General features: G+C 40.2%; 1 pseudogene; it reads right to left on the minus strand.

Annotated features, from left to right (window-relative positions):
• Nucleotides 1–2,460: 2,460 nt before the first annotated feature.
• On the minus strand, nucleotides 2,461–2,776 carry LOC105979716 (annotated as a pseudogene).
• Nucleotides 2,777–14,129: the final 11,353 nt, after the last annotated feature.

Here is a 14,129-nt window from a genome sequence, read left to right on the forward strand (position 1 = left end):
AAAAAAAAAGAAGGAGCCTCAGCCCAGTTCAGCTTAAGCCCCTCAGGTCCAATGCTAGTCAGGGCCCTTTTCAGACTGAAAGGTGAGTTGGGAAGAGGGGAGATTCCACACCATTGAGTGCAGAGTCATGTGGATCCGAGGTCAGTGGAAACACAGCAGGGTGCTGACAGCTGTCAGTCAGGTGGTACACATGGAGCTGGCCTGGAAGCAGACACAGAACCCCAGTGAAGTCTCAGTGAGGAGGAAGGTGACATGGTAGAGAGGCAGTTCCCAGAGTCCCTCATTCTCATACAAAAGGCCACATCTCCAAGGAGAGGTCATCAAGCTACCATGTGATTGACAGGTTTGATTCCACCCCTAGCCAGCAGTGTCTAGTTGACATAGATAGTATCATTCAACTACCATAGTAGGTTTGGGTGAAATGGAGAGCTCATAATAATGAATACAAGAAAGAAGAAAATGTCCTAAAATTGATTATGGAAATGATTACAAAACTCTTTTTAATCTGTTTAAACCATTAAATTGTATGATTTGTGAATTATACGTGAAAATAAAAAAATAAGGAAAAACCGAGGCATATGATAGAAAAATGACCCATAAAGGGCTACTGGTGGGAGGGAAGCATTAAGATATTCTGTTTCCCGGGTTTTCAGGGACAGCCTCAGGAGACAGTGCGATTGTCTTCTCAGTATGTTCCCGGCATTTTGCCAAGTGGAGGGCCTGACCACATTCCCAGTGCTTGCTGTCAGATGTGCTCTGCACGTTAACTTTCCAAACTCCAGTGCCTCTCGGTGTCTGTGCAGTCACAGAGTATTTGAGCTGGAGTACACTCTCAGGATGACTGGATTCAATGCCTTTCATTTACCGATAACAAAGTGAACACAGAGACTTGTTGATATTTTAAGGAGTTAGCAGGCTTCCTCATCCGAGTGTCTCCGCTTCTTTGTACCTGCTCCAGAGACTGCCATCCCTCTCCACTTCCCACTTGATCCAGCTGGTGGAGAAAGGGTGCAGCTGAGTTTCTGAGGCCATGCAAGCTCAGTTTCCAAAGCACTTTTAATTCCTGGATGCCTAGGAGACTCCAATATCTACAAAATGTGATTAATATCCCTTTAAAATGTTTTCCTGGCATTTCCTAATGCAAAAAATTTGGACAGCGACCAATTTAATTTAGAATACAAAAAAGCGACATTTTTTTGTAACCTGGCTTATATTAATGATATTTTTTAAATGCCCCAAAGCTCTGAAGCATATTTAAGACCATGAAATAGCAATACAAAGGTTTTGCCATTCACATAGGTTGGAAAGTTTAAAAAGGAAAAGTAAATAAGAATTCTCTTTCCCCTTGGCTTCCTTAGTTTTCAAACTCAATAAGGCATTTCTTAGTCAAGATTTATAAAAAGCAAATATTTTTTTCCATAATGAAGCCTTGCTGACTAAGGTCTAATCTAGAACACAGTTTTCATGGCTGATTTAAAAACCTCTTTGGAACCCATGATATAACCTAAACTGAAACTGAGCTTGCCATAACTTCCGTCCTTTTGCATTTGATCTCTGAGGATATTACTCCTTTCTTTAAACTCAGATGCTGCTCTAGGAGGTAAAATCTCAGTTTATCAATAAAGTCAAGCAGTGAGGTTTTGAAGAAAGAATTAGATGGTAATTTTTATCCTGGTGGATAACAGTTTTATCGATGAATTTCAAATATATCCTACTTCTAAGAAAATATCTTTCTGTTAATAGCTTAGATTATTGTACATTTTAGCTTACCTTTTACTGCAAGAATGATAGCAAACAATTATATAGGGCTTTCTATATGTTGAGAACAACTTTACGAGCAAAAACCTTAAAAGATTTTGGGAAAATGTCATCTTTTATTTATATATGACCAGGGACTTTGTGAAGCTCACTGATTTATCGATCTACATGTGTGCATACACACGCACATATATAGATATTGACAACCCCCTGCCAGTTTGTTGTTCTGAGGTGGCTTTCATGTTGCTATGATGCTGGCAGCCATGCTGTCAGCATCTCAAATACTAGCGGGGTCACTTGTGGTAGACAGGTTTCATCAGAGCTTCCAGACTAAACTAGACCAAGAAGAAAAATCTGATCTGGGTCTGGATCACAACAGAATCTTGCCTGGTATCAGACTAAAAGACAAGCCCCCTACATTGGAAGGCACTCAAAATGCACACTGGCTGCCACGATGGACTGAAAACATCCATGATCATGAAGATGGTGCCGGACTGGGCAGCATTTCATTCTGCTCTGCACATGTGTGCTATGAGGAAGGGTTGACTTGATGACAACTAGCAACAATAGACACGCATAAGCAGTTATGTATATGTGCATATGTATACACACACACTAATTTACTCCAGTTCCCAAATGAGGTAGGTGTTTTTGTTTTCTGGAAAGACTTTATTATTATTGGCTGGGGGGCATGGATGACATTCAGTCCTTCTTGGCAGCAGCCTTCCTTATGGCGACCAGCACGTTGCTCAGCTCCTCTCTCTTTCTTTTGGCCTGGATGTGTGTGCCCACCCACTTCTTGATGAACTTAAGTGCCCACTTGTCCTTGGAGACCTTGAGCAGCTCCATGGCCCTTTGCTCGGAGGATGTGAAGCCACACACCTCCCGGTCCTGTCCTGCATGACCTGGGTGTGCTCGGTGAGGCACCGCGATGGTGGCTGGGCCTTGGCTTGCTAATGTTCTTGGTCACCTTGTGGCCCTTGTCCAGGCCCACGGACACAGGGTAGCACCGAGCCATGGCTGCTTCTCTTCGATGGCTGCCACAGTGGAAGGCGAGGTAGGTGCTTGATGATCTCCATTTTCAGATGAATAAATTGAGGCCCAAGAAAATGAAATCACTTTTCCCATTTCACAAGACTTGACTACAATCTTTTTTATCTTTAACAGCACCAACACATTCTCTATATTTACTTGTAAGTTATTTATCTTCTCTCTTTAAAATAAAAGTTTCATGAGGCAGAAGCTAATTATTTTCACATTGTTCACCTAAGTGACTGGTACATATCAGATAAATAATAGTGATTTGTTGAATAAATGTATGAAATAGTTCAAGTAGCCAAAGAGATTTTCAATAGTATAAAGGAACTCAATTCTATAGGTCAATTAATATAAATGTCTCACAGGTCAGGGTTCTTCTTAAAATGGCACCAAATAGAGTGGAACTGAAATATATATATATATATAATGTCAGAAGATAACAAAAAATGTACAATGCTCTCTTTCAATTTCCAAATTGTTATAATTGTATTTGTTACAGTACACAGAAATGCTTAAATTTAATCAGATTGATAATCACACCCAAAACAAAACAAAACAAACCTACTACCATCAAGTCAATTCCAACTCATAGTGGTCCTATAGGGCAGAAGAGAACAGTCCATAGATTTTCCAATGGTTTTGTTGCCATACAGATCGCCGCCAAGAAAAACATGTATAGCAATTCAACTCTGTAAGGCATTACATCTCAGTGAATTAGAATGGACTTGATGTCAACAGGTAGGCTTATTTATTATCATAATAGTTGTTCAGTAGTAGTTATAAAAAATAATAATTTAAATTAATCAACTGGGTGTTCATAGATACATGCTGCTGTTGTTATTGTGTTGGTTGGTGCCAACACAATACTATGAGTCAGGTCTGATTCATAGTATTTCTCAATTGCTTCTGCAAATGCTCAGTCAGGAAAGGAAGGTCACAGCATTGGCTTTGATGGAGGTGTGGTGTTTACCTTCTACAGATCATGCCTCTGAGGAAACAAGTGATGGTAACTTGAGCCACACTTTCTAGTAAAGTGGGACCCAGCAGATATCATGCCTGAATCATATCTCATTAGTATAACAGAGAGTTTCTTCCAAAATGGTATACTAAATAGGTGGTAGAGGCTACAATTTCAAATGCATCACAAAAGAGAGAATGAAGCTATTCTGTTGTTAGTAGCATCAAGTCAGTTTTGACTATAGCTACTCTATGTACATTAGAACGAAACACTGCCCGGTCCTTGTTCTTTTGTTTGAGCCCATTGTTGCAGCCACTGTGGCAATTTATCTTCTCAAGGGCCTCCCTCTTTTCGATGCACCTCTGCTTCATCGAGCACTATGCCCTTCTCCATGGAATGGTCTCTCCTGACAACATATGAGATGAAGTAGTAATCACTGCTTCTAAGAAGCATTCTAGCTGTACTTCTTCCTTAACAGATTTGTTCTTTTGGTAGTCCATGGTACTTTCAAAATAGATACACCGATATATCTATGTAGATAACATATAATGATACAATTTACATTTTTACAGTTACTTCATATAATCATTTCTTACTAAGTAAACACAACTGCCTTTCTGAATTATCAGCAATATACTTAGTTAGACGGCTCCCACATCCCTTTTTCCAACTAGCATATGTCTAGCATTGTAACTGTCAGCCACTGTTCTGAAAATAGAAATCGATCTGTGTCTAATTGGGGAGATAAATAAAGAACCATGATAAGTAAACAAGTGTCAATGCATTTAAGTTAAATTTAAATTACCTAAGTTGTCACTGCCTTCTTTTAGCCTATATTAATAGAGGATTGAGCACCTACCTCAAAACTCTTTACACTGATTCTTTCCTAGCACAGTTTGATCTTCTCTGACAATTGGAATAGTGTGTCATTCAAAATCTTCTTCTCTGAAAAAGGGGGGTGGGTGGGTGGGAAGAAAAAGGCATTGCGGAGAACAGGGCACTAATCCACCATGAGGAGGGCACTGTCTATGTTTCCATAGGAAAGGGAGAGAGGGACCAGACCTCAACCTGGTGTGCCAAGCCTTCAGGGAAACATACTGGCATGAAGCAGTGAACTAACAGAGAGGTCTGCAGGGCTGGATTCTGTCCCTGCTATGTCGACCCCCTTCCTTAGAAGAATGGACTACCAAGGACTGCACTGAAATGGGTGGCAAATCTTCCCAGACCACCCAGGAGCAAATTAGGGTGGTGGGGGAAGAGAGAGAGAGAGAAAAGCATCCTGGCCAACCAAGCTTTGAGGACAACAATCCCTCTCAGAGGAGCCAATGCATAGAGAGGAACATAGGGTCAGCCTCACCACAAGACAGGGCATCCCCTTATGAGCCCACAGTGCTACGGGGAAGAGCACTGGAGACGCAGTTCGGGAATTGTGCCTGGGCTGACCTACCCTCCCTGCCCTCCCCCCACCTCACCCCGCCTACACACACCAGGGTGTAACATGAAGGGAGCACAACAAAGCAGCAAGGGGAGCAAAGCAACCAAGTACCCAAGGGATTCTAAAATAGACTTCAGATTCATTGGGCAGGGTTTGATACTGCATCAGACCGGATCGGAAAACATTCATATGGGTCAGCAGACAGATCTGGAACTATTCAGAGGGTATTTATTTTCTTTCTTTCTTTTTTTACCTCATGTCTATCTAGATAAGATAGACCGGATAAACAGTCCTGAGGAGAAAACAACCAGACCAACAGTTCTGGGTGGACAGGGGAGAGAGGGGAGGGAAGGGAGGAGGAGTCAGCAAACCCAGGGACAAGGGAACAACAAGAGATCTCAAATCGATTATGAGGAGGGTGCAGAATGACTGTTGGGGTTTGATCAAGGGCAGTGTAGCCAACAGGAAGTACAGAGAGCCGAATCAAGGTGGAGCATGGTAGTGGGACAGAAGGAAAATAAAAGAAAATAGAGGAAAGAACTAGGAGGCAAAAGACATTTAGAGAATTATAAACATAGACATGTACATATGTAAATATATTGATATATAACAATAGGGAAATAGATTTGTGTACATATATTTATAGGTTAAGTATCAAGGTAGCAGACAGACATTGGGCCTCTACTCAAGTCCTCCCTGAACATAAGAACACTTTGTTCTAAAACCTGGCATTCTGTGATGCTCACCTTCCCAACAGGATCATTGAAGACATAAGCTAGTGTGGTGAAGAAAGCTGATGGTGCTCAGCTATTACATCTGGGGTCTTAAAGGCTTGAAGTTAAGTAAGCGACCACCTAGCAGGGAAGCAACAAAGCCCACATGGAAGAAATACACCAGCATATGTGATCACAGGTATCGGTATCAGGCATCAGAAGACCCAAAACAAACAACTATTTTGATGCAAACAAGGCAGGCCAGAGTGGAAACCCAAATTTCATCTGTAGAGAATTGGACATCCCCTTACAGAAGGGTCACAAGGAAGAGACCAGCCAGGCGGGGTGCAGTATAGCACGGAAGAAACACACAACATTCCTCTAGTTCTTTAATGCTTCCTTCCCCCTCACTATCATGACCCTAGTTCTGTCTTACAAATCTGGCTAGCCTGGAGCATGTACACTGCTACAGATAAGAGCTCTTGACACAGAATCCAAGACAGATTAACCCCTCAGGACCAATACTGAGAGTAGCGGTACCATGAGGGTAGTAGTGGGGAGCAGGGGGAGAAAGGGGAAGCCGATCACAATGATCACCATACAGCCCCTCCGTCCCAGGGGAAATATGGGTGAAGGGAGACAGCAGATGGTGTAAACTATGAAAATATAAATAATTTATAGATTATCAAGGATTCACAAAGTGGGAGGAGAGGGGAGGGAGGGGAAAAAAGAGAAGCTGATACCAAGGGCTCAAGTAGAATGTGGAAATGATGATGGCAACATATGTACACAAGAGCCCCAATACAATTTTTTATTAAAAGAAATTTCTTCTATGAAAGTTTCTGTTCATTTGATTCTGACTGAGGGGTTTCCACTTGTACTACATAGGACTTCCCCTGAACTACATAGGACTTTCAATGAATGATATTTTCACTACATAGGACTTTCAATGAATGATATTTTCACTACATAGGACTTTCAATGAATGATATTTTCACTACATAGGACTTTCAATGAATGGTTTTCTAAAGTAGATCTGTAGGCTTTTCTTCCAGGGCAGTTTTTGGTAGACCCTCAGCAGGTCAAGCACATTAGGGTTCTCACCATCCAGGAAGTCCAACAGCTGTCCTCTAGGTGTTCCTGATTCTGATGATGTGTCTTATTCAACGGAATCTTATTGTGTATAATACAGAGTGAGCATTTGTTCTCTACTTCATATTTTCAGTGAATCCAGGCTTTCTCATATAGTTGAGAATTTCACAACCCAAGTCATTTCAGAAAAGGCTTAGGCTTTCTTTATGTGCAATATTTTATGAATCAACTGATAAGATTTTTGGCTTTAAATATACGCAGACCAGAAGGTTGCACACCAGGTGTGCAATCAGTTGCTAGGAATCTGGACTACCGTCTTTATGACTGTTGAGTAACCTGGAGGTGTTTTGCATGCTATAGCAGCACAGATGAGAAGAGAGGCAGTGACGTCAGGTGTATCTTTACTGGGAGTCAATGAAATTCCCTAGGGGTTCCTGGATCCTTGTTTGCTCATAAGAGTTTCATAAGAATTGCACAGGGAGTAAACTCTCCCAAGTCAGTTGAGGAAGGGAAAAACTGTTTACCTTAGAAAAGTTACAGAAGGTTGTGTGTAATGACGTAGATAACCCTCCTTGCAGTGACTGTGCCAGTCTGGAGTGCTGACGGTCTCATCCAGGTAGCTGAGTGCATTAATTTCCTGTGGCTGCTGGAAAAAACAGAATTGGCTTAAAACAACAGAAATTTATTCTGTCAATGTTGTGCAGGTGAGAAGTCCAATACCAACACCACTCAACTGAAATCAAGGGGTCAGCAAGGACATGCTTGCTCTGAGAGTTCTGTGGGAGACCTTGCTCCTTGAGTTTCCTAGCTGGCTTCTGGGCCAGCCGGCATCTCTGTATGGTGGTTATATCCCATCAATCCCTGCTTTCTTCATATCGCCCTCTCTTTCAGTGTGTATTAATTCTCCCTTTTTCTCTTTCTCACAAGAACGCGTAATTGAGGTCTCACCAAAATAATTCTGAACAGCACCTCACTTTTTTACACCTGCAAAGATCCTCTTTATTTTTCCCTTCGACGATGAGATTCACAGACCTGATAGCGTTGGGGTCGTTCTTCAGGCGACCACAGCAAGGCTGCATCGATTGTGCTGACATCACGTATTGATGGCAGACAAAGAAACAAGGCTACACGGAAGAGGCCATCAGAAGAGAGCCTTCCTGCTCTCCAGACTTGGAATGAAATGTCCCAATCAGTGTCTGGCACAACAAAGGACCCAGGGAAAAAGCTGAAGGAATGCATCGCTCTTGGGTGACCACAATGGCATGATTATAGCTGAGTTTATTTACGAGCGGAAATAAAGCAGCCATGTTGGAAGCCTCGGGTGGTTTTTCAGATCCTGGAAGTTATGTAGAAAGAGCTGCGGAGGAATGCATTATACAGGGGTGTAAAACAATTTCTTGTTCAAACAGACCGCAAGGTTCAAGGAGTAAAAAAATATCCCAGAGAATGGAAATGTAAAATGCCCTTCAAAATGTTATTATGTGGCCACGTGGGGACGAAGGAATATTTCCTTCCCAGTCTTTTGCTTACTTTCCCTCATAAAGATTGGTGGCGGAGGATGAGCAATCCATCCAACAGTGGTAATAGTGCTGGTAAAGATGGTTTCTCCTGACTTTGTTTGTAAGTTAGGGGTGGGTGGGAGTAAAGACGCCTGGCTCATGAATATGAAACAATCCTGCATGATCATTCTTGTGTTTTCAATGAAAGAACAGACCGAGACCCTGCTCCAAAATGAACATCAGCCAACCAGAAACCACATAAGCATGACCACCAGGTATGCTTCCGTTATCAGCATCTTCACCGGAAATGGATGTGAGATTGTCACTGATAGTTGTCAAAATGCGTATTTTGGGTTTTTCTGAGCCTTTTTGTGGTTGTCTGAAGATGGAAACCTCCATTTGGTCCAGAGTCACGTGGCATCTCTCAAGGTCTCTGTTGCCTCTTCAACTCCAATCGATACAGAATCGGTGTTAAGGAAACAATTCTTACCTTGCTCTACTTATGTAACAATCTTTTTTTTTAATGTAACAATCTTGAAGGCTGCCAATTCTAGAAAGTGCTCAAATTTATATAGATGCTCTGTTTAACCACATTGTAATTAAAGATTCATGGCTGCTTCTAGAAGCCTTTGAAAAGGTTTCAGTCGATAACGTAAAGCATCAGTCTGTGTCCTGTGGGTCACCCGAATAGCTCTGTCATCTTCTGACTACTTTTCCCTTATTTAAAAAGCAAACAAAATAACCCACCGTTTTACTCTACAGCAGGTGCAATTTTATATAGAACAACTTTTCACAATCCACAGTTCATACTCAAATTGTCCTGTGACATTGGTTGCAATTCCTGCAGTTTCCCAGCACTGTCCCTAATTCCTTTCCTGGGTTCCTTAAGTCCGCTTGGCCAGTTTCCCTGTCCCTCCCTAGCTTCTCCTATTTGCTTTTGGGCAGATGTTAGTGGGCTTGTAGAGCTGGTTTTTCTGAGGAGCACATTCCTTACATTGTTTGTTTTATGGCGCCATCTGGAAATGTCTTCAGTCTCCAATGGGAAGATTTTCTCATGACAATAGTCTCAGGTGGTTCTAGTCTCTTCTGACCAGAATATCTGGTCTTTTATTTTTGTTTTCAGTTTTGAATTTTGTTCTACTTAAACAAAAAATAAAACATAAAACGAATCTAACTTGGAACTTTTATTATCTCCCTGGTCAAAGTTGTTGGTAGTGGTAGCCTGACACCATCTAGTTCTTCTGGTCTCAGGTTCTGTGGCTCATGTGAGTCACTATTTCTTTGGAAAAGTTCTTTCTTGAATTTTCATTTTTATTTGTTCATTTTTATGCTAGAAGTGGCACGAGATGAATAGTTGCTTCTTACAAGACTTCTCACAGCTTTAGGACCCCAGAAGCTACTCATCAGACAAGAATGGATTATCTTTATTAACTGTGCTTTGCCAATTGACCTGGATGTCCCTTGAGGCTGTGGTCCTTATGTTCCAGTGGTTCACTTGCAAAGTGAAAATATTTCCTATAACTGTGCTCCCTTTATGTCCTGTGATGTATACGTGTAACATTTGCAAATATATTTGATTTCCTAAGTATTAGTGAGATACAATGGCCTGGTATTGGCTGTTTTGAATCAGAGTCACTTGGTCTACCATAGTAGGACAGACAAATTGAAGAGGAGTGTGGCCACATTCCTTCTCAAAAATAACATTTCAAGCTCTACCCTGAAATACAATGCTATCAGTACAATAGGATAATATCCATACATCTATAAAGTAGACCAATTTATAGGACTGTCATTCAAGTTTATGCATCTATCACTATTATCAATGATGAGGACATTAAAGATTTTTAATGATACTGTAGTCTGAAATTGACTAAACGGGTCATCAAGACGCATTGATAATCACTGGCAATTGAAATGCAAAAGCTAGAAACTAAAAAGAAGGATCAGGAGCTGGCAAATAGGGCCTTGGTGATAGAAATGAGGCTGGAAATTGCATGATAGAATTTTGCAAGACCAATGGCTTCTTTATTACAAAAATCCTTTTTCAATAGCATAAACAATGATTACACATATAAACTTTGCTGTACTTTGCAGTAATCAAATCAACTACGTCTGAGGAAAGAAATAATGGAGAAATTCAGTTCATCAGTCAGAACAAGGCCAAGGTGGCCCATGTCCTTTGTGTCCTCCAAGAAGTGCTTCACTTTCAGCAACCAAGATCGTGTCATTTTGTGGATTGTTAATAGGTTTTCCTCTACTCCTGCTGCCACATTCTTCTTCCTATGGTCCCGCTGCTCGCGTACAGGTTGACTAAGTATGGTGAAAGGAAACAACACCTTTCTGATTTTAAAACACATCATATTCCTTCCCCTCCTTCAGAATCCTTAGTGTCTTAGTGGGCTAAGCATTACACTCTTAACCAGGACACAGGAGGTTCAAGTCTGCCAGGTGTTCCACAGGAACATAAAGATGTATAGTCAACTCATTGGTAATATATTTTGTATTGGGAATATCCCTTGTTCTGTTCAAACAGTTGCCTCTTGGTCTATGTACACATTCCATATGAGCAGAATTAAGTGTTCTGGAATTCCAATTCCTCACCATGTTATAATATTTTGTTATGGTATGCATACTCAAAAGCTGTAGGATAGTTTGAGAAATGCTAAGAGTGTTCTTCCCTTTTGATTTTATAACTCCCAAGTCTTCATACAATTCATTACAATATTTTAATTAATATTCTCAAGCCACCTTTGAAATTTTCTGTTCACTTCTTTTACTTTATAGTTTTTTCCCTTCACTTTAGATATTCTACATTTACAAACAAGTTTTAGCATCTCTTCTGACATTCACTTTGGTGTTTACTTTCTCTTTTCTATTTTTCATGGCGTTTTAATTTCTTCATGTACGAGGCCCTCTTACAACTCATCAGGTCTTCAGTCATTAGTATTAATTGTGTCAAATATATTTTTGGGTGGTCTCTAAATTTAGACGGAAAAAAATCAAAGTTGTTCTAAATTTTTTCAGTTTTAATGTGAACTTACATATGAGAAATCAATGGTCTTTGAAGGACTAAGGTATTCCTGACCCAAGTCATGATATTTGCAATGGCCTCATCTGCATTAGTTTGAGTTGACATGAGTCAGCACCTACTGGACTGCACCTAACAACAACAACAACAACAACAACAACAACAACAGTATATGCAGGTGAAAGGTATACAGTGAATGAAGAATGTTGGAGAAGAACTGTTGCATTTGATTTATGATGCAGGGGAAGAATTGAAATATACTATGGAGTGCTAGAAAAATGAACATACCTCTCTTGGAAGAAGTACAGCCAGAATACTCTTTAGATATGAACAAGGGAAGAATGTGTTTCACGTACTCTGCACATGTCATCAGGAGGGACGAGTCCCTAGAGAAGGATGTCATGCTTGGTAAAGCAGCAGGTCCGCAAAAAAGAGGAAGGCTCTCAACCAGATGGACAGATACAGTGGCTGCCGCAAAGGACTCCAGCTTAGCAAGGATTCTGGGAATGGTCCAGGACTGAGCAATGTTTTGCCCTGTTGAACCTAGGGTCACTACCGCTACGAGCTAGAATCACTTTCTTGGCACCTAACAGGAAGAATAAAAATGTAGAAATGTGTATGTTTAGGGTTTACTATTATATAGTTTCCCTTCCCTATTTAGTATAAATATTTACCTATGTATCTACTAAAAATGACGGCTTGTTATTCTTGCTGTTGTAGGACAGTGTATGTTATGAGATTTACCAAGGTTGTCCTTTAGTCTTGTGTACCTCTTAGTGTTGTCCTTTGCAGTGACCACATCACGCTGACATCTACGTACCACGAACTGCCTTTCCCTTCACCAGAATGAACTCTTGTATACCATCTGGCTGATATTTCACCTTCTTGTCCTTGCTAACCAAAAGTCAAGAATAAATGTATACAGAGAAAGAAACCAAAAACTGTTTTGATGATTGTGGGCTCTTACAGTGCTTACCCTTTTGTACTTGGCTTATTTCTCATAGCATCATGTTCTCCAGACTCATCCTTGTGAGATATTTTGCAGGTTCATCATTATTCATTATTGTTGTATAATATCCCATTGTATGTATGTACTATGTTTGTCCATTTATCTGTTGACAGATATTTAGGCAGTTTCCATCTTTTTGCTATGGTCAGTAATGCTGTGATGAACATATGTGTGCATGTGTCTATTTGTGCCGCTGATTTCAATTCCCTGGTATGCATATGTAGGGGTGAAATTATTTTATTGGATGGTATTCTTTTTCTAGTATTATAAGGAAGCACCATACTGTTTTCTATTTTGGTTGTACCATTTTTCAGTCCCACTAGCAAGACATAAGAACTCCAGTTTACCAACAGCTGTGGTAAGATGGTGTTTCGTTGTTTTGATTTGATTCTCTCTAATGCATAATATTTGGGAGCAACTTTTCATGTGTTTGTTGGTCCCCTGAATATCTACTTTGGTGAAGTGTCTGCTTATATCTTTTACTCATTTAAAATTTTGTTTGTATTTCTGTTGTTAGATTTGAAGTTTTCTATAAAGTTTAGAGCTTAGGGTCTTTTCATATATGTTCATTGTCAAATTTCCACCCCACTCCCACCCCAGTGTGCAGATTTGCTTTTTACTTTTGAAAAAGTCTTTTAATGAAGACAGTTTTTAAATGATCCCACATTATCTAATTTATTTTATGCTGTTTGCACATTATTAGCTGTGTTTGTCATTATATTTATGTTGTGTATTAGGGGCCCTAATATTGTTCCTATTATTCTTCCACAATATTTATAGCTTTAGGGTTTATGCTTAGGTCTTTGGTCTATTTGAGTTAATTTGTGTATGATATAAGGTATACATCTTGTTTCATTTTTCTCAAAACAGGAATCCAGTATTCCAGCACTATTAATGAACTCATTTCGTACCCACTTAATGGATTTTGACCCTTTGGCAGAGACCAGCTGTGCATAGGCCCTTTGCTTTATTTATATGGAGGGGGTTGTGTCAATTGATTTTTAAAAATATTTGAGTCATTCTTGCGTGTCTGGTTGTGGTATATTATTTTAAAAGTATGCTGTTGAATTCTATTGGCTAGAATTTTATAGAGAATTTTGATGTCCATATTAATGACAAATACTGATCTTCTTTTTCAGTCTTTTGTATCAGGGCTATACTGGTTCCATTCAATGAATTTCGGAGGCTTCCTTCTTTTTCTGTGTTCTAGAACAGTTTAAGCAGTACTGATATCAACTCTCCTCTGAATGTTTGGTTGAATTCTATAGTGAAGCCATCTGGGCCAGGGCTTTCTTGGTTGAGAGTCATTTTAAGACTGTTCTTTTTCTCTCTTTAGGCTTGTTCAATTGCTGTTGTTTGCATTGGTTTGGGTTTGCAGGCTCCTTTCTGTTAAGGGAAGAATGACAACCTTATTGTGTACATGTTATCAAAGGGCTATGTACTGTGATTACTTTCTTATTAAACTTCTTGAGCGTACTGATATGAGAGGCATCTATTCCTTTGGCCAAGGACAATTCAATGGACAGCAACCTGGGCCCTGTGTGCAACAAATAACAAAACCGACAGCTTGTGACTTTGTGTGCCCTCAGTGACATGAGG

Source organism: Echinops telfairi, unplaced genomic scaffold (assembly GCF_000313985.2).
Source record: "Echinops telfairi isolate 266 unplaced genomic scaffold, ASM31398v2 ScPeMD7_27;HRSCAF=92, whole genome shotgun sequence".
NCBI lineage: Eukaryota > Metazoa > Chordata > Mammalia > Afrosoricida > Tenrecidae > Echinops > Echinops telfairi.